The 27,622-nt window shown below is 39.2% G+C and overlaps 1 protein-coding gene across 2 annotated transcripts in view; it reads right to left on the reverse strand.

Moving 5' to 3' along the window:
- Positions 1-5,621, reverse strand: part of GASK1B (golgi associated kinase 1B) — a 53,558-nt gene extending 47,937 nt beyond the window's left edge. The window contains exons 1-2 of one of the 2 annotated variants that reach the window (XM_045998359.1): positions 5,508-5,621; positions 75-216 (exon numbers count right to left, since the gene is read on the reverse strand). The gene's annotated coding sequence lies outside the window, so the exon portion shown is untranslated. Of the gene's footprint in view, positions 1-74; positions 217-3,518; positions 3,567-5,507 lie in introns of those variants that run through there. The other variant, XM_045998360.1, reaches the window with a different exon arrangement.
- Between the last annotated feature and the right edge of the window lie 22,001 nt (positions 5,622-27,622).

Here is a 27,622-nt window from a genome sequence, read left to right on the forward strand (position 1 = left end):
CAGACTCAGAAATTTCAGTCTCATGCTGTTAAAAAGGATTGAAAGTGTTTGCTAAGCAGCAGCAGGATAAATACCTTATAAAAGCAGGAATGTCATGACCCTGCCGTCCATCCCGGGTAGCGGGGGAGTAGAGCACCAAAGTTCTCAGCGACTAAGACTCATCTTACCGTCTTGACTGTTTACAGAACATTTGTCTCTCACCACTTCTGAGAAGGCCTAGAGGTTCATAAAAAGGAAAGAAAGGGTTAACTTAAGTGAGGAAAAAAATAGACCGGTGAGATAAGAGTGCACCCAGATAGAGGAAGACATTTATAGAGTGCTCTTACACGGTGCAACGGCTCACAAAAAGAAGTCATGGATTCCCTCTGATTGGAGGTTGTCTTTCAAAACAGGTTAGTAATTGGCTTGGGGAGTTTGCATGTCCTGACACAAATGCAGGGTTGATGACCTCTGGGTCTCACTTAAGCTCATTCTTTTTGCTTCAAAGGCAGATAGAATCAGAAGGTAGGAGGGTGACAGGGATTGCGATCTCACTGGAAAAGAAGTTTGTGATACTGGGGGGCCAGTAAGAGATTAGCGTATGGTGTAGAATCGTAAAAATACTATATTTTATAATGCAAAAAAAAAAAAAAAAAAACAGATCAAGGGGATTGAAACAGAGAGAGAAGGAAAGAATAAGCTTCCAAGTGATTAAAATGCTCAAAAAGTATAATACAGCTGTTACTTTAACACTCGAACTCACTCCTGTCTTCTTTTTTAAAAGTTCTGCCGCATGGAAAAAAGAGAAGAACAATTCCAATATTGACAATGCTCTAGAAGTACCTGTGGATTCTGGCTAAACTTCATGAGACTTTAAGCATTTTTCCAGAAGCATTTTTCTTTGTGTTCCAAAACTCTTAAAGCTCACTTGAATTATTTTCTAGGTAGTAATTTAACTTCTTGAAAGGAAACCATGAAAGAGTTGTTTTATTATAATGATATTAGAGGTGCCTGGGTGGCTCAACCAGTTAAGACTCTGCCTTCCACTCAGGTCATGATCCCAGGGTCCTGGGCTCGAGTACTGCATCAGGCTCCCTGCTCAGCGGGGAGTCAGTTTCTCTTTCTGCACCTCCCTTTACTCATGCTCTCTCTCTCTCACTCACTTTCTTTCTCTCAAATACACAAATAAAATCTTTAAAAAATTATATTGCAATGATATTATTTTCACATACCAAGAAGAATAACTAACCTGATTCTAAAAATTAAAAGTGCTTCTTAAATTAAAAGCAGAAGTCAAGTTATAACAGGCAAAAGCCTCACTGGCTGTTTCTAAATCAACTTCTTTAGTAAAGAAATGTTTCGGAAATAGACAAGAGTTGTATGAGTTGGTAAATTTGCTTGACTGCCCCTCACACCAACAGAAGTCTTTTTATTAGAAGACCAGCACACTGTCTCCTCTTACAGCCTCAAAAAAGTAGTAGAGGCTAAAGGGCAGGCTATTTAGAGAATGGGGTCCAGAGGGAAAAAGACTGGCTCCTAATCATCCTTGGCTCTCTAGCTGTGGTCCCTTGTGACAAATAGGCTTACCTTTCTAGCCTCAGTTTCCCTAAGAGAAGACTAATAATAGCACTTACCCCACAATTTTCTTGTGATGGTTAAATGAGGTAGCGGTGACAGAATGATCACTTGAAAGATTACTCAATATTATTTATTTCCCCAGCACCTTATTGAACTTCTCAGAGACCCTTTTCCCAAACCAGGCAGCTTGACAGGGAATCACCACCTCATCAAAGCGGAAGCTATCATCACATAATTAGGAACACGCTCACTGAATCATTGGAGTAGTCAATATATGTATATAACCAACATGGTGGAAAAGAATGTTCATCAGATGTTATCAGAAACAATTCTCATTGGGGCGCCTGGGTGGCTCAGTCAGTTAAGTGTTGGACTCTCGATGTAGGCTCAGATCATGATCTTGGGATCATGAGATTAAGCCCCTGAGTCCGGCTCTGCTCTGAGTGGGGAATCTGCTTAGGATTCCCCTCCCCCATCCCCACACCCCCCACTCACTCACTTCCTCTGTCTCTCCCGTTCTCTAAAAAAAAGAAAAGAAAAACCAGTTTCCTCATTCTCCCCACTACCTATTCAAACTTGGAATTTGTCCTAGTAGCACTTTCCAACTTCCTTGCATAAAAATGCAGACATGATTTTTCTAGTCATACTTGGATTTTTTTAAATGTCTCCACTTATTTTAGTCACACCGCACACACACACACACACACACACACACACACACAGTCTACATGAAAACTAATCAAAATGTTTGATCTAAACATAGTCAAAAATTTTAAATTTCTCTTAAGTTTTAAGTATTTTCCTTTTCCAGAAATTAGCTGTCTCTCAAAAAGCCTACTGAAAAGGAGGAGAGGAAATCCCCCATGCACTGTTTGGTTTTTTGTTTTTGCTGTCTAGACCTTCTTCCTCACCTACTACCCACTCACCCCACTCTGGGTCTGTCTCTGCTATTCCAGACTTGAAGGTTAGTGGAGACGCAAAAGTAATAACTACAGTGGAAAGATTCTTGCCACTCCCTTACATTGTCATGAATTGGTTTATAAGCTTTCCGGGCTTAGCACAGGTATATAAAGCTGACCCTCTGGTGAGCGTTTTGCAGTTTCTTCAAAAACACCACTGTGACTGTCTCTCCGCCTGGCCATTGATGTCTCCTCAGCCCGTTGGGTTCCGGCAGCCCTCTGCCCTGTTGAGGTTACATTGTCTCTTCAGGCCTTTCTCTTGGACAGCATTTAAAATGGCCAGTGGAGTGGCTTTCTCATGTGGGCCTGTCTGCATCACCCATAAGTGGTCTGATACACACAGTCACCATCCTTTGCCTCAGCGACTTCAGGCTATCTATTTCCCTTGGCATGGTAGACCTTCATTTTGGGATGGGGAAGCAACTGCCATCTATTGCTCATGGCCCAGGTTGAAACTGAACCAAAGGTATTTTCTACCACCGAGCTCAAGAGAGAAGTTTAATTTTATTTTAGAAAAGTAAACCGGGGCGCCTGGATGGCTCAGTGGGTTAAAGCCTCTGCTTTCAGCTCAGGTCATGATCCCAGGGTCCTAGGATCAAGCCCCGCATCAGGCTCTCTGCTCAGCAGGGAGCCTGCTTCCTCCTCTCTCTCTCTGCCTGCCTCTCTGCCTACTTGTAATCTTTTTCTGTCAAATAAATAAAATCTTTAAAAAAAAAAGAAAGAAAGAAAGAAAAATAAACCTCAATTCCTTGAATGCATAATGGCTCAAAAGTTTGTTGTCACAATATAACATTCACATGTAACACATGTATATGTGTTCACATATAACACTCCAAATGTTTGTTATTGGGATTAATATTGGATCAGAGAGATCAAATCTCTCTGCTACTCTGCTACTCAAAAGTAACTAAAGTACTTTCTCTCCATTAAAAAAAGAAATCCATGAAGAAAACAAAGCGGAAAGGTAGACAACAAGACAATAATATGGCTCATTAAAATTACCTGTAAACTTTTTGTACCTTTATGGAGGCAAGAGAGGGTAATGAGAAGCAATGGGAACAGGGTCCAGAGCCTCTGGCGGTGTTCAATTTCTCCACCTATATGGTATTTAGGTAAAGATGTTTATTTTGGGACATTCTGTTGGCTATATGCTTACAATTTATGAAACAGGTGGTAGATAAACAAATACTTTTATATACTTTATATCTTGCTTATGTTCTATGTCTATATAGAAAAGGAGTAGAAGTAATAATTTTTTTAGATCTCAGATAATTTTTATTTTTTTAATTTAATTTTATTTTTTCAGTGTTCCAGGATTCATTGTTTATGCACCACACCCAGAAGTAATAATTTTTTACATATTTTTATTTACAATGAAGAGTTCACGATGTCTCATCATTTAAAATTAAAGAAGCTAAAGCAAAATAAAATCATTGAAAATTTTAAAAATATATAGATACCTAGGCCCCATCCACCTCCCCAGAGATTCTAATTTAATTGATCTGAGGTAGAACCCAGCCATCCAAACATGGACAGACTTCCAGTGTGCGGGGTTATAATTCACTTTTCTAAAAGTTAAATGGTTAGTTTCAGGAGGAAAGTAACACCTTCTTGCCATCAAGTGATAAGTCTAAGGTTTCACTGGCAGTAAAATAATCTTTAAATCCTCCAAGGCTTCCAGTTGTAAGCACTGAGTGTAGTAAAGGCTGCTTCTCCTTCAGGCTAGGAGAACTCCAGGACAAGACTGGACAGTGCATAGGGCTCCAGATCTATCATTCACATTACTCACATTTCTCATTTCTCCACTCCCGTCGGGTGTACCTTTTGTGGCTACTGTGGGCTCAAGCTCAGCCACCTTCTCAGAGCCATTCAGAAAATGAAGAGGAATAATATCTAAGGGCTCCCATCACAGAGAAACTAAGTATCAAGCTTTTCCTTGCTGTTGTGGACCCATGTTTGATACATAGATTACAGACCTACAAAGGAACACCTTGTTCCTAGCTCTGTGCTGACCAGACCTTTTCACTGGGTCCCTAACCCTTGCCCACAGCCTTCCCCACTCTCCAGGACCTATAGCTATTCTAGAACTATAATCCTGGCTTGAGCCTATGTTCTTAGGTACCACCTCTGTCTTGCTTGTGATATGAAATTTGTGATATTTTTGCTATCCATTCTAACACCAGGCCTGGGCAGCCCCAAGTTGGCCTGTCCAGACACTGAAGAATTCTCAGTCTTAACAATCTGTGAAATGTTGTCATAAAGGTGTTTGACTGGGGCGCCTGGGAGACTCAGTCTGTTGAGAATCTAGCTCTTGATTTCGGCTCAGGTCATGATCTCAGGGTCGTGAGATCGAGCCTCGCATTGGGCTCTGCACTGAGTGTGGAGTCTGCTTGAGATTCTCCTTCTCCTTCTGCCTCTGCCCCACCCCCTGCTTGCAGGCTCTCTCTCTCAAGATAAATAAAATTTAAAAAAAAAAAAAGATGTTTGATTGGTACCAAGAATTTTGTAGTTCCTTAAATAGTGCTCTATATTCTATAGGTCTTCAAAACTGTATGCAAAAGTAATTACAGTGTTTCGCTGTATTAAAGAACATGTGCCCTTCCATCTGACACCTGATTATTTGGTCACTCTGGAGGACATCTTCCCGATTGACCTACACCAGTACATCTACTTACCATACGTAGGAGACGCACTTTGAAGGAGAACTAGCTGTCCTCTCAGAGCTAGCCTTACAAATCCATGAAGTGACGCTGCATGCCATCTTTTTTTTTTAAAGCTTGGTGCTCACAATTTTTTTTAATATTTTAGTTATTTATTGGACAGAGAGAGATCACAAGTAGGCACAGAGGCAGGCAGAGAGAGAGAGAAGGAAGCAGGCTCCCTGCTGAGCAGAGAGTCTGATGCCGGGCTTGATCCCAGAACCCTGGGATCATGACCTGAGCAGAAGGCAGAGGCTTTAACCCACTCAGCCACCCAGGCGCCCCTGCATACCATCTCTTGATCTCTCGTGTGTGACCAAAAGGGCGCCAAATAGGCAGAGTTCCAGGGGACGCAGTGCTTGACATTTCATTGCTTTGGGTGTTCTCCCTTCTATCCCCGTTATACCTGGAAAAGAGGAACACAAGTCTCCGTGTCTTTTGCCAGTATGGAAATCTGCAATCACCCATTTAGCTTCTCTTCCCTGGGAGCGTTTGTTGCACTTATATAAAGTTTTGTTTGGGTCAGGATGTTTCTGCCACATGACGAGAAACAGTGCAATGTTTGTATGGAATGAGTATAATAGAGGAAACAAATAAAATGTATTTATATTGATATATTGTTGTTCTTTCATTTCTGGATAATTGGATCATTTCTGCATGTTGTAATAACCAGCATTTTTTCATAGTTCTGAAACCCAAGAATGCATAGAGTCTTCATGGAGTAAGAGAAGACAGGTAAATCAGAGGCCCGCTGATTTCCCTCTAAAAGCCCCTAGACGATCTAAACAATAGAGCTCCTCTTCCACAGCAGTGAGTGCTGAAAACCCCCACGCTCTGCCTCCCACCTCCACTCCCAGGCCATACACACAGAAACGAGGCCAGATGCAGCAGCCCTCGATCGTTCTTGGCTTAGGATTGGAAATCCAAGCAGCACTGATTTGAGACTTCTATAAAGCGTAAAGATTGGGTAAAGTTGTCTTAATCCTTAGGCTCCTTGCAGAAAATTACGCAGGGCTACAAATGATTTTTTTTCTCCTCACCTAAGGCATCATTTGCCTAAAAGAAATGAGTTGCAGAGTACAGTTAAAGGAAGGAAGTCCCCCTGGCTAGACTAAATTTGGCCTATTAGAAATGCAGTGGGTTTATAAACAAACACCTTCAAAGAGCAGGAGAAGGCAGGGAGAAATTTGGGGTCTTTTTTTCATCTGCACTAGTGGTTTTGAGACTCAGCTGTGTCTCCACTGGGATTCAGGCACATGTGGCGTATCTGAGAAGATAATTGGGTTGTGAAAACTGCACACACATTTTTGATGAACTTTTGAGAGTAGCTGGATTCGAAAAGACAGAAAGTGTTATTATCACATTCCCTGCCCATCCACCCATTGTCACCTTCCCAGATCTCGAGATTCAAGCCCTGGGAAATAACTACAGGCAAACACGAATGGAGATATTTTTCACATCTTGTTCTGGAAGATATCGAGGCATCAGCCGGCTACTTTTGTTTCCAGGCAAGGAACTGTGATATGGAGTCAGGGAGCACGCCATTGTCCCCACCCTTCCAATTTCAGGCACATGGACCTCAGGTTTCCCATGGAAGGCTGCAGCAGGCTCAGTGGTGAGGCATCCTTAAGTAGCTGCACAGACGGGAAACATAGAGGAAGAGCTGGAATGTGGTAACCAGAACTGACTGGGTGATAAGCACTTGAGTGAGAAGCCCTGGCATCCTGTGACATAGCTGTACGCTTGTCTGAGAGGTGCTGGAGATCTTATTTTATGCAGGAGAGGGTAAGAGTCAGTGCAATTTGAGTCACTCCCAGTAAAGAGTGCTTGGGGCCCATAGGCTTCTGAGACTCAGGGAAAGGCATAGCCACTTAACACTTATTAAAGACACACTAAATGCCAGTAATGTCCCAATGAATATTGAATGAATGAATGAATCAGTGAGTGAATGGATGAAATAGTGAATGAATGAATGAAACTATTAAGATAATAAAGCACAGTCTCTAGACCACGGTTTCTCAAAGTGTGGCCCCAGACCATCAGCATCAACTTCCCCTGGGAATTTATTAGAAATGCAAATACTTAAACCCCACCCCAAACCTATTGGCCTTGAGACTCTGGAGGAAAGGCTCTGCAATGTGTATTGTGACAACCTCTCCAGATAATCTGAGGTGTGCTGAAGTTTGAGAACCATTGCTCTGGTCGAGGAACCCCAAAAAGAATGGGGCAGGCCAGGAAAATGCCAAAAGAAAAATGATAGAATAAAGCAAAAAGTTGTAAGAAGATTAGAAACAGCATTTGTAATTTATGTGAAGTTATTCTCTACCTTTTCCTTCTTTATGAGCGTTCGTTTCCTCCTTGACACCTCATCCGCTGGTTGAGAAAAGAGAGAATACACTAATATCATATGTTCTGCCAGCCAGACACCCTACCTACCCAGCCCTGTTGATTCTAGCCCCTTTCTCAAAGCAGGGTTAGAGCATGTAGATACTGGGAAAAGAAATCTGGGAGACGACAATCACAAACCGTAGAATGGAAACCAGGAACACTCCTGGGTGTGGAGGAACTCTCTATGGAAAATTACAGAAAGAAATCAAATCCTCTACAAGCCGTCACCAGCTCTGTACCCATAAAGAAACCTTTGATAGGAAAATCACACTGTTTTCCAAAATGCGGTCATAGGGTTCCCAGGGCCACATAATGTGTAGCATAGACAGCAATTATAAGCCAAAAGCTTTGGTGAGAAGCCTGGAATGGGTTCTGAATTGTGAAAAGCGAGCAAATATAAAACAGTATAACACATAGAAGAAAATTAAATATTTGCATAAGAATTAACAAGTTGCTTCCTTATATATAACACACCTCAACCATTTTTTCCCAGGAAATAACCAAGGCTTTGGTTAAGAATGCACATTATTTTGCAGTTCTTTGTGCTGGGTAATTAAGTAAACTTGATTGAGGTAGTCACCAGCTTGGAAACAGCACTCTTTTTTTTTTTCTTTTAATCTTTGTACTAGTTGCTTATAGTATAGAAATAGCCAAAAATACAGTTTAGGACAATAAATCTGCATTTAATTCCATTGATTTAAGGAATTTGTAAACAAATATTCTTAGCTGGGTGTTTTTGGCAAGTGTTGTGAACTGAATGTTTGTCAAAATTAGTATGGTGGAATTCTAATTACCAACCTGAGGTAAATGTGAGGTAAATGGAGATAGGGCCTCTGGAAAGTAACCAGGTCATGAAGGTAGAGACCTCATGATGGAAACTGCCCCGGTAAGAAGAGACAACAGAGAGCTTGCTTCCTCTCTCTGGTCTCTGCCTTGTGAGGACACAGCAAGAAGGTAACCATCTGGGAACCAGAAGGAGGATCCTCACCAGAAGCTAACCATACTAGCACTTTGATCTCAGACTTCCCAGCCTTCAGAACTGTGAGAAATAAATTTCTGTTCTTTAACCCATCCAGTCCAGGGTAATTGTTATTGTAGTCCAAACTAAGACACCAAAATATTTTATTTGTCTCAGTTTCACCTTCTGAAAAACTTATTTTATCCAGCTCATAGGGTTATTCTAAAATCTGTTATATATAAAGCACTTAACACAGTGCTTGTACACAGAAAGAAGTAATGGCTCATTCACTTGCTCTTTCCTTCTTGCAAGATGATGCTAGTGACTAAAATCTCTCTAAAGAGATCCCAAGAAAACACTGATGGATAAAACATTGATTAATATATAATTTCAGGGTTTTGGGGTTTTTTTTTCCAAGATTTTATTTATTTATTTGACAGATAGCACAAGTAGGCAGAGAGGCAGGCAGACAGAGAGGAGGAAGCAGGCTCCCTGCTGAGCAGAAAGCTCCATGTGGGGCTTGATCCCAGGACCCTGGGATCATGACCTGAGCCGAAGGCAGAGGCTTTAACCCACTGAGCCACCCAGGCGCCCCTATAATTTCAGGTTTAAGAAATAGTTGTTAGTCTTACCAAGTTACTGACGCAACATATTATCCAGAATTTGCTTACTGTCTCCTATACTTGAAAAAGTACTTAAAATTAAACAGGAACACGATGGGATTGGGAGGGAGACAAACCATAAATGACTCTTAATCTCACAAAACAAACTGGGGGTTGCTGGGGGGAGGTGGGATTGGGAGAGGGGGAGGGGGCTATGGACATTGGGGAGGGTATGTGCTATCGTGAGTGCTGTGAAGTGTGTAAACCTGGCGATTCACAGACCTGTACCCCTGGAGATAAAAATACATTATATGTTTATTAAAAAAAAAAAAATTTGGAAGGGGAGGCGAACCATAGGAGACTATGGACTCTGAAAGACAACCTGAGGGTTTTGAAGGGTCAGGGGTGGGAGGTTGGGGGAACAGGTGGTGGGTAATAGGGAGGGCACGTTTTGCATGGAGCACTGGGTGTTGTGCAAAAACAATGAATACTGTTACGCTGAAAAAATAAATAAAATGGAAAAAAAATTAATCAGGAACATTTAATCCAACTTTGGATTAAAATCTTTGGTCATTTTTGCCATTGGTATTTGGAATGAGTCTATGGTAACCATGGTGAGGCTCTCGTAAGGTGGGTCCTTGACATTGTAATTGAAATCATGGGACATTTGTCATACAAGGTATTTAGTGTAGATCATACTTTGAAGATTTGACCTCAGGCAATCTGACACTTTCAGCCTGGTTAAACACATTCCCTCTAGGTCTCTAGCAGTATTCCCAGAACAATAATAACTTATGATAATAGTAGTACAATAGTTTAATAACAGCACTTCATAGAGTTGGTATGAGGATTAGATGAATCCATAAATAAAAGCCATTATCATGCAACAACAATAAAATTTAACTTTTTCACTACTGGGACAGGTGATAGGGAAAATAGACCTTAGAAATATTCACCTTTTATGGGCAAAGAGACATCCAGAGTTCATCGTGCCCATTTACATACTGATCTGGGAGGAGGTCATTCAATTATTGGCTCACTCTATCTCGCCAGTTCTTCTGCCAGTTATCTCCCTATTATCGAGAAACTTCTAATTTTCAGAAACTGATTTTCAGACACTGAGTCTAATTTTCTTTAGACTTCTATTCTTTTGGGGTTTTTTATTTAAAACCTTTTTGGTGCAACTACTATGTGACAAGCATTATCAAGTCACTTTGGATATAGCACCAAAAAAGATACTCAGTGGGCCAGCAGTCAAAGAATATACAGGATCCGACCTTCCAGTCTGGATTGTCTTCTAAAACTTTCAGCTTTGTCAGTTCTCCACCTTCTTGCCCATTTGCCACCCTTAGAACCTGCCCACACCCAAAAGACACAGCATCTACATTCAGATTTCAAGTCTTCCCATTGTCTTGTAGAGCATGCCTACACACAGCATCAAATATGACAATTCTAATCTGACCAAATCTGTCATCTGCCAAGTAATGGTACTAGACTGGGTTGATTCGTTTTATAGATTATTCATTTTCATTTAATGAATAATTCATCCACCATCCATCATAAATTTCAAACTGAACCAAAGCTTGTTTTCACTTATTCCCTTATTGGATCCTGGAAAAAAAAAAAATGCATTTTTTGTTTTCCTTAAGAAAGAAAAGAATCCTTTAAAATTAGTTGAATTTCAGCTAACAAGTAGGTAACTTTCCCTCTCAAATACATATTTTTTAAATAAATAAGTTTAATAAGATGGGTTTAGAATTTCTGTAGCTAAAGCTTTTAAATGCCCAAGAAGTTGGTGAATCTAAGTATATCACAAAACATTTGTATTGCTTTCCTAAGTTTTCCATGGAGAGCATACTTCAAGATGAAAATATATAACTTCTGCCTCAACAGCATGGCAGGCTAGATACTCTCAAAGGCCTTCTTACTTTAAACCTAAACCTAGGATAAATACGGAAAAAAAAATACATAATCCACAGTTTACAAGTTTTCTAAAAAGAAAGGAATCTCAAATTTATAGCTTTCACAAATTGTTATTACTTTTTATGAGGTAAATATAAGCATGCAGAGAAGAAGAAAAAAAGAAAACAGAAATTTTTAAATTATCAGAATCTAAATACAAATTTAGTATATATACAAAATGTTTAAAGGAAGACAAAATGAGTATGCAACAAAAAAAATTAAATGAGGACATATTAAAGAAATTTTTTTAAAAAATAACATTCAGAGAGGATAAAACAATCTGTTGAAATTAAAATTTAATGGATAGGGGCCCCTGGGTGGCTCAGTCAGTTAAACATCTGCCTTCAGTTTAGGTTTTGATCCTGAGGTCCTGGGATGGAGCCCCACAATGGACTCCTTGCTCAATGGGGAGTGTGTTGCTCCTTCTGCCTGCCTCTCCCCCTGCTGTGCTCTCTCTCTCTGACAAATAAATAAAATTTTAAAAAATTAATGGGTAAAATTTTTGGAACTTTAGAAGGAGTCCCCAAAACTGCTTTCAAAAATGCCCTCAATCGGATGGTCAGCTTCTGAGCTGTGAATGTGCAAGGCAATCCTGGAGAAATGCAGTAAACGGCAGACAGGAAGCTCAAGAACGGAGGTGGATTTCAGCAACCAGACAGCACAGGGGTGTTAAAAGATTGCTATTAAAGATGGAGGGGACTTCAGGCCTGAGACCCACCCCTGTGAGGAAATGCAGACAGAAAAAGGCATAACAAAGCTGAAAAACAAGTTTTGACTGAATCAAGGTCATTCACTACAACGCTTTGACTAAAAATCTTAACACTTTTTGGAAGAATGTCATCTAAGGCCTTTATGGTTTATCATCCATAATCTGAAAATCAACTGAAAATTATAAGCATACTAAAAACAAAAGCAAATGACCAAAGAGAAAAGGCAAGAAATAAAGAGATATAGGCGCCATCCATATAGCGACCACAGGAGCAGGTGTGTTGGTGGCCCTAGCCACATGGAGAAGCCCAGTCCAATGCTATTTGGCCACATTCAGCATCTGGGAGCGTTCCTCACTACACACTGGACTTCCCTTAGCCCAGGCTACTTCTTTGCTGGTCTTCTTCCCATGTGCCTGTGTAAGTCAGGGCCTTCCTGCACCAAAATGGCCCCCATGGTAGGCTGCCAGTGGTCATCAACCCCAAAACCAACTAAAAATTCTTGTCAGAAGAAATTTGGCTAGCATAAATAAGTTCTGTAAAATAAAAGTTGAAAACCTTGTCGTATACAATAAGACTTGTATAAATTTTGTTTGGACCATACATTAGAAGGCAGGGGGGAAATGGCTGCCCATCACATTTTTAATTGCTGAGAGGTGCTCCAGCTTTAGCCAGGAGATGACCTATATTTACAGGATTCAGATTTTTTTAGAATTACTTGTTCACTGTAAAAAGCAATTAAAGAAATTATGAGGTAAGGCAAGAAATCTCACCACGTATAGGAGGAATCTTTATAGTATTCTCATGACTATAATGTGCTATAGTTTTTATGGTATCCACATGACTGTTCAAAGTATAAACACATTTATCCTGAGATCTATGTAGTAAGAGCCTTTTGTAAAGTGTTGCTTATTTGTAAGCTGACATATATGAAATAGTCCTAATGAATAATGAGAATTACTAGATGTGCTTGAAATGGTAACTTTGTTCCTGTGAAAGTTATAGCAGTCTTTCTTATTTCAAGTGTATTATGGTGCTCACTTGCTTCTTTTGTTTTTTAAACAATAAAATATGCCATATTATGAAGGATTATAATCTTGTTGCTGATGAAAGAAAACTTTTCAAAACAATTCCCACTTCTGTATAAAATAAGATGTTCTATTGCTATTGTTCTTTCTACCCATCCAGCATATTAGTGGTTCCCTGATGTGCTGTGGGCAAGTCCATGAACTAGCAGAATTTCTGCTGGGATTAATTTAAGAGTGTCTGATTCGATACTAAACAAACATCAAGTGACAGTGTCATTTTTTTTTGGTCATGGCTTTAGCTTGATAATTATGGTATATTTCTGTTTAAAACCACATGCCATTAGTTTTTAATCTGCTTCCAGAATTGGAAATCTTTTTCAGTCAATATTTTAAAGAAATAGGAAACTGTGATTAATTTTACTCTGGAGTGCTAGTTAATGAATACAAAGAGGTTAGAGAGATTTAGAGATATTCATCATTTAATAGTATTTAATGTTTATTTCAGTATATTTAATATGGATAACATTTTAGGAAGAGGAATAATGTTTATTGATTTAATGTGGGAAATGAAAGGGGTCCCAAGAGTGGCTGACTCCTGATTTTGGCTCAGGTCTTGCTCTCAGGGTTATGGGATAGAGCTCTACATCAGGCTCCATGCTCAGCCAGAGTCTGCTTAAGATTCCCTCTACCTCAGCCCCACCTCTCTCCCTAAAATAAATAAATAAATCTTTTTTAAAAGTGTGGGAAATGATGGTTAGGAACCAAATTCTATGTCAAGACCTGTGACTATATTACAATTATACGGTGGATTTCATTTTTCATGACATGTCTTATTTTCCTAAGCTATAAAACAGAGATAATGATTTTTAAAAGAGAGAGAGAGATAAAGAATCCACAAGTGACTCAGACTTTAAAATACTAAGATTGGTAAGTTAAAAAAGCAAAAGATGAGTGAGAAAATTTTGACAGGAAATTGGGACCTATAAAAAGAAATCAAATGGACATTCTTAATCTGAAATATATATATATATGATATATCATATATATATCCAATAAAAAATTATTTGGGTTTAAATAAAATAAATGCAAGGTTTATAAAATCAGAAAGAGGTCCCTAGGAAATATAAAAACTAAGTGTCAGAGAGGAAAACGGGGAAAAATAAAAACAGTGTTCAAGAGATATATTGGACAAACTTCAAAGATCTAATGTATAACTAGATGTCCAGAAGAAAAGAGAAAGACAATGTGGCAGAAATAATACTGGAAGAGATAATGACAGAGAATTTTCAAACTGGCAAAAGACATCAATTCAAAGCTCACAAAAAAATGCACTGAGATCAAGAAAAGATATGTCAAAGAAAACTATCAATAAATACCACATAGTTGACTTACCAAAAATGAGACCAGATGGCACTGAGAATTTGTAAACTGAAAGGGGGGGTCAGACAAAGACAGATGAACAGAAGCACAGACAGCTAAAAGGATAGAAAATATAGAAAGGAGGATATGAGACACAGTAGACATAGTGATGAGACAAAATTTAAAACAAGAATAACCTGAGGGGTAAAAGAAAGGAGATAGAATCTGACTAAAGCAGTATTTGAAAATCAAATGGCTATGATTTTTCAGATTTAAGAAATGCTACAAACCTCAGGAAGGATTATTACAAACGAACATTTTATATAAAGGAAGCACTATAAAGTTTGAACAGTTGAAGCATAGTTGTATTTTACAGTGGAATCTTAAAACTGGGAGAGGTCTGAGAGATAAACTAATATAACACATTGATTTTAAAGAGGAAGGAAATCAACAACCGCACAAACAAATGACCTAAGGAAAAGCACAGATAAGGCACAGCCAGAATCAGAATTCTTGAATTTAGATTAGGTGATGTTTTCACTATACAAGACTTTCTCTCTTATTTAACTTTATATGTCAGCAGCATTATCCAAAGATATAGATCTTCCTATCATTTTAAAATTATCCTTTGTCAACTAAACTATTTTATTTATAAAATAGTTTGGCCCCCCCTTTCAGTTTACAAATTCTCAGTGCCATCTGGTCTCATTTTTGGTAAGTCAACTATGAGGTATTTATTGATAGTTTTCTTTGACATATCTTTATTTATTTATTTTATTTAGATCTTTCTTGCTGACTTCCATATTGCCGAACAGACTGATAATGTAAAAGAGTAATTCGAAGTCCATCACTCACTCAGGCGGCTTAATGTTAGAGGTAGAACGGGGACAGAAATTCAGATGATTGAGCTTCTAATCACAGAGCATTTTTCACATCCAGCTTGTTGATGTTGCTGGTTTTTAATATCAATGGTGCACTGTGTCTTTTTTTTTTTAACATACAATGTATTATTTGTTTTAGGGGCACAGGTCTGTGATTCATCAGTCTTACACAATTCACAGAGCTCACCATAGCCTATACCATCTCCAATGTCTATCATCCAGCCACCCTATCCCTCCCACCCCCTACCTTCAAGCAACCCTCAGTTTGTTTCCTGAGATTAAGAGTCTCTTATGTTTTCTCTCCCTTCCTGGTCCCATCTTGCTTCATTTTTCCCTCCCTTGCCCATGATCCCCCACCCTGCCTCTCAAATTCCTCATATTAAGTGAGATCATATGATAATTGTCTTTCTCAGATTGACTTATTCCTCTTAGCATAATACACTCTAGTTTCATCCACGTCATTGCAAATGGCAAGATTTCATCTTTGATGGCTACATAATATTCCATTTTTGTGTGTGTGTGTATGTGTGTGTGTGAGAGAGAGAGAGAGAGAAAGAGAGAGAGATCTATAGATATGTGAGATATAGACATATATATCTCACATCTTTTTATCCATTCATCTCTTGATGGACTTCTAGGGACACTGCCAGATTTTAAAGAATGATCTTTAAGTTAGGGCAGCCAGATTGTTAATGCACAGCTGAGGCTGCTACTCTGACCCCAGGCCCAAAGGGGCAAGTGTAAGTGATGGGCACTTGAGCTGAAGCTTCTTTATGTTCATGGTTTAGAAGAGACCCATTTCAACAGTAGCTAGCAATCTTAGAAAGTTAGATAATCAGGCACTATGCTGACAGAAAAGTTGAACTGTCTACCACACAATACAGGAAAATTGATTTTTTTTGTACTCCCTTCTCCAAGGTTAAAGATTACCTCCTCTTCCTCCCTTGATATATTCTTCCTCTGTAAATTCAGTAATTCCTTCTGCTTATTTCCATTATTTTCACTCATCCCACTGGTATTGTTATTTGAAATTAGTTGGTTGCTCTTCTTGGTTTCAGACAACAGAAAACCCAGAAACCCTACTGAAGTTTCCACAAAAAGAAATGTTATTGACTAGTTTCACTCAAACATCCGGAGGTAAAGTAGGCTTCAGTTCAGTTCGTTCATGCCTGGCTAAGTTTCTCGGTAGTCCTTTTGGCTATATCCTTGGCTGACTTTCCTCCTGATCACAAGGCGGCTTCTTGAAGCAATGGACTCTGCCTGATCCCTCTTTCACATCTAGGTAAAAAAGAACAAGCATCTCACAGCCATCAAACAAGATTTCTCCGGTCTGTACAGAAAACAACCACTATAGATAAAAGAATGTCATATAGGTTTACACTTTGGTTACATGCTTATTGTTGAAATTATAACTGTTGTAAATGATACTGAATTGCTTCTGGAGCTGGGTGTGATATTCATCCCACACAAATCCTTAATCTCCTGGCTGCTACACAATAGGAAACAAAATGGCGTTAGGTAGACATGCAAAACATCCATTATAACTGTGGTGGATTTTGTTTTTTCTATTGTCTCTATAAAACCATGACAACCTGGAAGATAGAGACAGTACTGACATATCTCTGTATCTTCAGGTCCTACTTCAGAGCTGGCATATATAATCAGTATTCAATAGTCACCTGAATGAATGAACAACTAAAATAACTAATAACTAATTCTTCTCAGAAATGTATTTGTCATCAACCATCTCGTAATTCTTAAAACATATTGTAGTTGTAATAATATTTGCACAACACCGTATTGTTCAATCCCACCCTGCATGATTATAATTTTTACCTCTTGCTTTCTGGGTGTTTCACTTTGTTTCAACACATTACCGATTATTTTTAGAGCTGCTATTAACACAGACTTCAATTCCTGTCCTGTTTTCCCCTTGAGCAGTGAAGCAGTTGCCATGGAAACGGAATCCAATACCTCTCTCTAGAGCCTCACATCAATGCAATTTGATGTGGGGGACTAACATACTACCTCCTACCTGTATTTTATAAGTCTGGAGATATAATACCTCAAAAGATGCAAGTCATTACTGGGGTAAGGCATACTCAATAAAGTATGGGCTTGACAGCTTGTCCAAGAGATGTATCAGAGCTCTCATATGGAAATAATCCCCTAATCAGAGATGGAAAAGGTTTTCATGCTTGAATTGACTAAAATTTCCAAGTCACAAGGTAAATTTTATTTCAAGATGGGAGGAAGGATCATTTTAATTGGCACCACTCATTCAGCACAAGGTCACAGACACATAACCTTTCTCGGAAAACCAAGTGTGGTGATTACGTGGGATGCTTCTTCCCCATCTTCACCCTACACAGAAAGTGAGGTTTGGAATCAAATCCAGGTAGACTGATAGAGGAAGAGAAGAGTAATTTCCCAAGTATATCTGGCTGAGGCAACTCCCATCAGCCAAGAACTGTTCTCTGAAAAATTTATAGATCTAAGCCTTAGCTTTAGTACTCTCAGCACCTGGGAGAAGGATACACTGGCTATGTGGGAAGCTAGGTGGGGAACCAATAGCATTGACTGTATATGAGCAGAAATGGTTCATTAGAGGGTATAGCTCAGTGGTAGAGCATTTGACTGCAGAAATGGTTCATTACCAGGTCCTAAGCTCTCAGCTGGAACTGATTTTCATAGTGTAAAATGACCTGTCAGCACTCCAGAATCTTTTATTTGGTGGACAAATCTGTTATGATGGAATTTTCCATCCTTCCATGAGATACATGTTTACACAGTCTATCTCTACGGGTATGTATCTGTAGGTAACCTGGCTTAACTCAAGGACATGGAACGGATGAAGCCAAAATAGGGAAGATGCAGGTGATGACAAGGCTGTGAAAGAAAGATTAAAATATTAGATGCAATGGTATCGACAGTATCTAAAGTATAGTGACTTAAGCAAAGTGGGTTGTGAGTAGACAAGGCACAGCCTACTAATCCTAAGGGGTATTGAATCTTAGAAATGAAGAGATAACAATGAGCACATGGATGAGAAACAAAACAAAAAAGTACACATACCAACTGGAACAGGATATATAGACTGAAATCAGCAACAGAAAAGGAGAGCCAGGAATGAGTATAGACCGTAAGACAATAGTCAGGATAACCCCGATTCTGTTGTAGGATTCCAATAGGTTCCTTTATGCCATATTTTTAAGTTGGAGAAGCAAAATATTTGTTTTTGGAATTTGTTTTGTTTTTAACTGTCTACTTCTTTGGTTTTCAGTCCTGGCCTTACCAAAATGATTTTTTAAAGATGACACTCAGTGTTGTCTGTTCTTGGTCTGTGCCTTCCCTGTCTCTTTCAAAAGGGAAGTCTAACCACGAGCTAGATCAAGCCTCATTCTCCCAATGCCCTGTTCACCACAGTTTTGTTCTTTGCTGTGCAAACACTTGCCCTCATCCTAGCCCTCTCCCAGCTGCTCCCAAGGAACATTCAGTTCCCATCATTTTTCTGGAAAGAAGGAGGTCAATATTATTAGTGGAGTGTGTTCTACATACCACCAGGTTTGGAAATATTTTTTGTCAAGACATGCATAGGCTTTCTCACCCTGAATACTTCTACAACAAAGCCAGCCCACACTTGGCCCGTTTCTACCTAGGACTCAGGGGCATTCAAGTTTGCCAGGTTCTCTGCAGGGTATTAGTTGGGGCTGTTTTCTTGGCTCCTTCATACTAGGCCCATTTCCAAGCGGCCGGTTACAGGTCTTGTTTTTACTTGATTTGCTTTGGACAGAATTGTTGACCTGCTCCTTCTCTACCCCTTTCTTTTTTGCTCTATACTGCTTAAACCCAACCCCCCACACATGCTCCCACTTCATTCACTATGTCCATTCTTGCTTTCTCACCCATTCTTATTTTCACAATCCTACTCTACTCCCTTCTCTTAGTCCATTATATAATGCCTGGGGAGCTAGACTGGATTAAGTGAGGGAATGTAATAGAAGGAGATGTCAGAGGACAGTTCAGGGCCTTATGGACCATTATAAAGATTTTGGCTTTTACTCCTAAGGAAATGGGAAACTACTGGAAATTTTTCAGATAAGGAGTAGACATGGTCTAAAAACAATGGAAAAGAATCACTCTGGTTGTTATTTTAGGAACAGTCTGAGGGCTTGTGGGGGCACAAGAGTGAAATCCAGAAAACCATCTGTAAGCCACCAAAATAATTCAGACTGAGATGATGGAGTCTTGATCCAAGGTTGTCATTATGTAGAAAAGATGTCAGGGTTCAAAGCTGATGGTAAAGAAAGAATTCTTGATATGTCTTTGGTGCAAAAAGCTGGTTTTATCAAAGCATGGTGACAGGACCCATGGGCAGAAAGAGCTGCAATCAGGTCATGAGGAGTGGTCCATTATATACTTTCAAGTTGGGAGGTGGTTAGGAGTAGCATAAGCCTCCCAGGTTGTTTAAAAACATGGTTTCCAGGATCCTGAGGGAGCTATCTATTGTTAGGAAAAGGTGATTTATTACTGTTTAGTAAACACTCAGTCATGAGACTCTTCAGATGTGTATCGGTGGGCCATATGCTTGAAGGTTGATTGGGAACATGTATCTTGAGGGGTAGAGGTAAAGTAAGTTTCCAAAGGAATTTTTATGTGTTGAAGTAGACTTACAGGATCCTTGGGGTTGGGCTAAGATTGCCTCCTGCCCTTAGCAAAGTAGTAATGTCAAAGCAGCTGAGTGGCTAGAGGAATGTCACTCTGCCCATTTCAAGGACTTGTCAATGGGTGGTAAGTAGTAAGGAAATTGAATTTTTCTTTTACCTTTGTTTCCCACACCAGTCACAATAGAGGTGATGAGATGAGGTCAGATCCAAATATATGTGGTCAAGCTGAAAGAATTTCCTGACAGTTTGAATATAGGGTATGAGAGAAAGAATGGAGGGAAGGCTGATTCTACAGGTTTTGAACTGAACAAATATTTAAACACTTACATACTATTTCAGGAAATCATGATTGTGTCAGGCATTATACTAAGCCTTTTGCCAATCACAATTCACTTAATCCTCATAACCCTATGAGACAGATGTTATTAGCATTCCCATTTTATAGATGAGGAACTTGCAATCAGATTGCTTAAATAACTTGTGCAAGGTCCTTGTGAATGTTGTTGCCATTAACTCATATGGATCAGTGTAGGAGTGGAATGAATTTGGAACAGCATTAGAAGCTTACCTTTCTACTTTTTAAGGTCTAGAGACCACTAACTGTCCGAGCTCAGTCCACATTTGCCTTTAGTTGCTATTAATTCATGGTATACATTTTTTACCTACAAGGGTTAAACCAGCTACTCTAGGTTGGCACCAGGACTCCCACAGCTTCAGGTTCCACTGGAAATAGTGGCATGATGGTAACATGTACCAGTCCTTCAGTGGGGAAAAAAGTAGCATTCTCTGAGCATTTGTTGATTTCTGTGATGCAAATATCCTCACCATAGCCAATTTCAAATAACATAGTTTTGTAGAATATGAAGTTTAGAAGAGATGTACACAATTTGCCGTCAGCTATAGCATACCACTAATTGGAACCTTTACAATGATTTTAAAATGCTAGTGAATATCTAGCAATGGTAATTCAGGGCTCTCAAATGAGGAGAATTATGATTGGAGACATAGCCAAACTAGCTGGGAAAAATAATTTACATTTGAACTAGAGGTTGAAGTATAGATGATAAAGCAAGAATAGACAGAAAAAAATCAAGAATGTGGAATAATGAAGAGGTTATATAACTATAGGAGAGGTCAGCGGTTGAAATAGCTGATTCCTGGTTGATGGCAGAAGGGTCCGGAGCAGAGATGACTAGGATACAGGAATCAGCCAGTCCGAAGTCTCAAAAGTAAGTAGAGGAATCCAGTCAATGTAGCAGAGAGGAATCAGAAAACTTCAAGAGCAGGCAGTAGCAAAAGAGGCTCAAGCACAGTGTTTGTCAAATGAATCCTTCTCCAAAACATTTGCTTCTGAATCTCTGAAAGTCATTTTAAAAGATCTTTATGATGCAATGTGTCTTAAGGACCTTCTTAAAAGTTCCATTAAGTGATTTAGATATAATACTAGCTTTAGGGGCGCCTGGGTGGCTCAGTGGGTTAAGCCGCTGCCTTCGGCTCAGGTCATGATCTCAGAGTCCTGGGATCGAGTCCCATATCGGGATCTCTGCTCAGCGGGGAGCCTGCTTCCCTCTCTCTCTCTCTCTGCCTACTTGTGATCTCTCTCTCGCTGTCAAATAAATAAATAAAATCTTTAAAAAAAAAATACTAGCTTTAAACCTGGTAAACAATAAAGGCAGGAGGACTCAGGTTATCAAGGCATTCCAAGACAAAATAAAAGACACCTAATTATGAGATTAGAGTTTAGGACCAGGATAGCAATACCTGAAAAGAATGGAGCAAAGATGATACGGCAGCCAAGTGAATGTGATACACAAGAACTGATACTGAGACCTGAACACCAAGAGACACATAAGGGACACTTAGCAAAACTACATAAAAGCTCCTGTACACAACACCAAGAAGTTTTCAGCTTCATGGCAGTGAGTGCCAAGAGAAAATTTTATACAGGGGAATGATACCACCATTCTACTTGCAAAATAGAGTGGAGGATAGAATGCAAAGAAACAAGATGGAAAGGCAGAAAACTAAGGGAGCAAATGAAGCAGATGCTGATAAAGGCATGAACAATGGCTGTGACAATAAGGTGGGATAGTGAGGTTGGTTTTAGAAATATTTTAGAGTTAGAACTCATATAGGATATTTGATTGAATATGGAGAGGGAGAAATAGGCAGAAACTGAAGAAGATTGCCACATCTCCAAAAAAGGTGATTCAGCAAACACTTGCATTCAGGGAGATGGACACCTAAGTAGAAAAAGAGATGAGGAAGTGTATATTTATTAGGAATCTTGATTGCAAATGACAGAAAATAACTCAATTGGCTTAGGGGGAAAAGTGGTTTTCTTGCTGCATGAAATCTTCTAGATTCTAAGAAGTATGCCTTCTTAGGACATACTTTAATATCCCTTCTAATAAGGTTCTCAGGTTTTGAGCACAGCCCTGTCTGACCTACACATGCACGCAGATGTACCATGTGAACTGGGTCTGGCCAATTAGAGTACCCCATGCTTTTGGCCAGAGCGATTAGGTCAGAAGTGGTAGCTCATAAGACATGAGCTGAGCCAATCAAGCACCCTCATGAGACTTTTTATTAAAACTAGCAGAGAGCTTTTGTCTTTGGGGTCACTGTGTAGGAAGGATGAAAGACTGGGGCAGCTTGCAACTTCATTCTCAGCAACCTAGGAAAAGCCTAATCGCATGAAGTTCAATTGAGACTAATTCAAACGCTGAAACAAGCAGAGATGAGAGATGGATGAAAAGAGATCCAGAAGTTCTGAAGTGTGATTTCCAGGCATAAACTGAGGCCTGGTTAATGCAGTTATTTAATTGATCATGTTAGCTACTTTAATCTCCCTCCCAACCATATAAGATAAAAAAAATTCTTTTTTCTCCCCTAAGCTAGTTAGCAATGGGTCTCTGTGATATAACGTATAAGATTCTCCGTTAAGACCTCCAAAAGGCTAGAGATACAACTAGGCCTCAGGAAAACTACATCCAGGGACCGAAATACTATTAGTCCTACACCTTTCACCTGCCTCTCTCTGGACATTGGTTTCATTCTCTCTCACTACAGACCACTTTCATTTACATTGTTAGAAATGTGACCACAACAGCTCTCTAGTTTTACTTTTCATAGGTTCTATCTCTATTTTTGAACTTGGTTCTATCTCTATTTTTAAATAGGTTTTATCCCTATTTTTGAACTTGGAAGCAGAGAGAGTAAAAGGCAATCTTACTCTCTTCCTTTTAGTCTCTGTGCTTCCAAGTTCAAAAATTCTAAGAAGGGATTCTAATTGACCCACTTTGGGTCATAGAATAATAGATCAATCAGTCGTAACTAGGGCTTTGAAATACTCTGTTTGACTTAATATGGGCGAGGCTGACCTCCCTGAACCAGTCAAATGAGGCCAGTGGGGCAAATTCCTGTAAGAAAATAGCAACACTCAGGGAAGCTTAAGGAGGAGGCACAGGAACAATCCCAAGAAGAATGAAGTAGTATTCCCAGAAGAAAGACAAATATAGCTATCAGTGTCCCTTACTGGAAGATGATGTTTTAAACACGTTGAATTTGAGGCCCTGTGCAGGACCAAAAGGCGACCAAGGAAGTATGGCCTGTTAAAATTATCAATCAGGTCTATCAGGGACAATGTCTGGATATCATTGATTCTGATGAAACAGATCCCTTCGGACTATAAACTGCAAATTTAAACTATAACCTATGCATAATTTTACCCCAAGATTACCTAGAATTTCAGTGTTCAAAACAAGTATGCATAATTTAATACGGCTATGTGCTATAGTAGAGTGGCATTGTGAGGTAGGAGAAGAGAAAAGGTTGGGAATCAGAAAGGAAGGACCTTAGGAGCAAAACATCCTTATCTATGTCTTTGCTCTCTTGGGCAAGAGACCAAGAGACAAGGTCATGAACTAAGAGAACCCTGGAACCCCAAGCTTTTTGGTCTGAACAACTAGAATAATGAGATTGCCATTGACCAAGAAAGGGAAAATCATGAGTAGGGCAGAGTTAGGGTAAGTTTGGGTTTTATCTCAGATATTTAAGTGGATATGTCAGGTAAGCTATTCAAAAGGTGACTGGATTTCAGAAGAGCAATCTGAGTGTTCCAATATTAAGGGTCAGGGATGAAATGAGAAACCAGATTGATGAAGAAGTCTTCGGAGGATGGAGAAAAACTGGGAGAATGTGGTGTTCTGGGAGCCACATCAATGAGAAACATCAAATAGAAGGGGAAAATCAGCTGTGACAGATCCTGCTGAAGGTCACATAAATAATGACAGAGAAGTAATTGTTGGATTTAGCAATGGGGCTGCCACTGGGATTTTGACAGTTTCCATTAAGTGATGGAAGCAAAAGATGAAAGTCACACCTTAACCATGGATGCCAGGAGAAAAGACTGAAATTAAATGGGACACAGTTCTGAAAACCAGAGGATGCATAAGATGTAACATCTTAGGACTCTGACTTATACATGTTCATGATGTCTCATAAGGTGACACATCCCCCATCCACAGAGACACCATGAGAGAGAGAAAATCAGGTTTGGGGAGGTTATTTGATAAACTGAGCACTATTGGTATGGCTTTTATTTTGTTAAGAGGAACTGAGTATTAGATAAAGCTTCTGTTTAAATGAATAATCAGACTAAGATTTAAATTAAAGTTAATGTTTTCCTTCTTATCAGCAGTGGAGAGAAAAAATCAAATCTAGTAAGGCCAAAACTAAAGGAACTACATTTATTCTCATATTGGATTTGTTGCCTGTGTAAGTTTTTCACCTTCATGGGTTCTTTTTATTATGTTTTTTCTAGGTTCATTGAGGTATCATTGACAAATAAATATTGCATATATTTCTGGTTACATGATGATTTGATATACATACACATTGTGAAATGATTACCACAGTCAAGCTAATTAACATATCCATCAGCACACATACAGTTACCTTTTTGTGAGTGTGTGTGGTGAGTATGCTTAAAGTCTCAGTAGCAAATTTCAAATTTACAAGTCAGTATTATTAACTAGACACCACACTGTACATTACATCCCCAGACTTACTCATCTTATAACTGAAATGTTGTACTCGTTGACCAACATTTCCCCCAGGTCCTGGCAATCACCATTCTACACTGCTTCCTTGAGTTTGATTTTTTTTAGATTCCATATAAATAGTGAGATCATGCAGTTTTTCATTTCCTTTCTGTGACTTTCATCCATACCCCCAATGACACTTCTCATTTGGCATTCCACCATAAGTATTACATTGACTTTCATAACGTTGACTTTCACCCTGTGAGACACATGGTCATGCCAACCATCAAGGTATGAGAGGCCATATATGTTCATTGGAGGGCATGTTAAAGATTATTTTTGCAAAAGGATATCCTGGCTAAGATAGGGCTCAAGAGATATTATATTTTTGATGAGTAAAACTAAGCAAAAACTTTAATTGAATGTGGCACTGTAATAAGTTGTTTGTCATCTAAAGATGTAGACTTTAAGTTACCTAGATAAACTGTTCCCTTATTTTTAGATAATCAACAGGTAAGCCCTTCAACTATACAAATTTAAGGCATGTCCTTTGTTCTTAACAAAATTGTGATGACCTGTAGGCCAAAGTCAAGTATTGTGGTTCAATCAGTCATTGTGTAAGGTAGAATCAGAACTAGATCTGTGAGCATATAGATTTCATTTTTTTATTAGTTTTAGTATCATTATTATTACTACTGGTTGACTTGTTTCTTTGATTTTGTTTTTGGGGTTTTTTGTTTATTACAATTTTTGAGGATTACTTGTAAGAGATGAGTCACAGAAGGGAGAAGTAGCTTTCCTAGAAGATAGCATGAACAGAATACTCCAACATCCAGAAGATATCATAGTGAGAAGAGACATCCTCTGAGGTCCTTTTAGAACCAACGACGCTCTGCTCCCTTGGTGAGCTAGCTATGAGAACATGGCTCTGGTGCCACATACTCATCAGTCACAGCAACAGGAGATCTTTTTTCGACTACTTGGTTGCTAGTCTGGGGAAGCTAGAACAAGAAAGGAGAAATATGAAAGATGTCACACTGGGAGTGTGAACACCTGGGAGGCTCCCTTTGGAGATTGGCAGACAAAACTGCAAGACTCTTGGATGCTGAGGTCTTGTAAACATGGTGTTGGAGACATTGTAATCTGGGTATTAAAAATAAAAGAGATTTAATTTTATATATGAAGACTGGTGAGGATTTCTTCCAACCTCCTTATTAGGTACAAACTTAAGGGTCTTGAACAAGATTACCCAGGAGGAGACCGCAACTTGTGCATCAATATTTTAATCTTAAACTCTAGGAAGTTTTAATAATATCAGCTAAGAAAGTAAAAATAAAACAAAAAGTCTTCTCTGCCATAAAGTCAAAAGCAACTTTATCAGAAAATAATTATTTCTCCCAAATACACGATGCAACCATAAGGTACTGTAAAAGCCCAGTTCTTAGAGTATCTCCTGATTTCTTACTGAAAAATCTTCTCTAAAATCAGATTATCAGAAACCCTTTAGTTTGAAATGATTTCAGTAGGAAAAAACATCCCACTCTTGTCTGGAAGAGTAAAGTTGTGAGGCAGCAAAGCAGCCTTGATTTCCAGGCCATCTGTAGAGTTTCAGATAGTGGATCTCTGCACATAACATCTGACATCTACTTTAAAATGTTTCCAAGAAAGGTCCATTTCACAGTTCTGGACTGATTCTGGCCTCTTTACAGATAGCACCACTTTGCTTTGAGCCCATGGAAACTCTTATGCATTTACGTTACAACTAAACTCCACTCTTGCAAAGTTCTTAACTCTTCCTTCCTTTGCTGAAACACTCCACGATTCCTTTGATGTGCAATCGCCCACATCACAATGAGTCAGTAAACGGGATTTATTTAGTCTACAGGTTTTTCCCACAGGCTATCAGGTGTATTGGGCTAGGAAAAGACCATGTCTTGGATTTTAGAGTCTCCTTTAAGCACAGTAAATTATCTGTATTTTATCCTATTCCTTAAGCAGAAGTAAAAAAGTGATCTGATTGCAAATCAAAGTATGTTTATAGCTGAAAGTTTCCATGTTATAAACACAAAAAATTCTTAAAACCAAAGACAGAAAAAAAATCAGTCTTTAAAATGAAAACAAAATAAAACAAAACAGAGTTGGTTTCCTTTCACTTTGCTAGAACTCAGACTGTGCCTCTTAGAATACAACAATGGTCAACAAGAGGGGGTTTTCTCCTTATTAGTATGATGAAGCAAGTAATAGGATATGACCATTGCATCACTTGAGAGATACTGATGAACTTGAAATATGAACCTCCAAAAACCTTCTTCCCAGTCCTCATTCTTCACCTATGACATTATTTTCTAGCTCACCGAGAAGCAGAAAACAACAACAAACAGAAGAGAATATGCTCCAACTCCCAGCACTTCTTCCCACCCTCCTGCAATTGCACCTGGATACTATTACTATGGGTGACCTCTCAGTGCACCTAACAAGGGCTATATCTATCCCCTCTGCTCTCTTGCTAGATCCCACCTACTCACGCCCATGCAACCGCATTGTTCCAGTACTTCGCTTCTTTTTTCCCCTGGTAGTCAGCATGCAGGTCAGTCCCCAGCGATCTCCACTCCTGGTATCTACGCCATTATGTAATCTCTTCTCTCACTGAATCAGGGAAGAACCACATGACCCATAGAATACTGCGAAAGCAATGGTGTGCGACTTCAGAAGCTATGTCATAAAGGACAATGACACTTCCACTTTTTAAATTTCTCACCCTGGGAATAGCCGCATCATGTCATGAGAACATTCAAGCAGTCCCATGGTGA

Source organism: Meles meles, chromosome 2, assembly GCF_922984935.1.
Source record: "Meles meles chromosome 2, mMelMel3.1 paternal haplotype, whole genome shotgun sequence".
NCBI lineage: Eukaryota > Metazoa > Chordata > Mammalia > Carnivora > Mustelidae > Meles > Meles meles.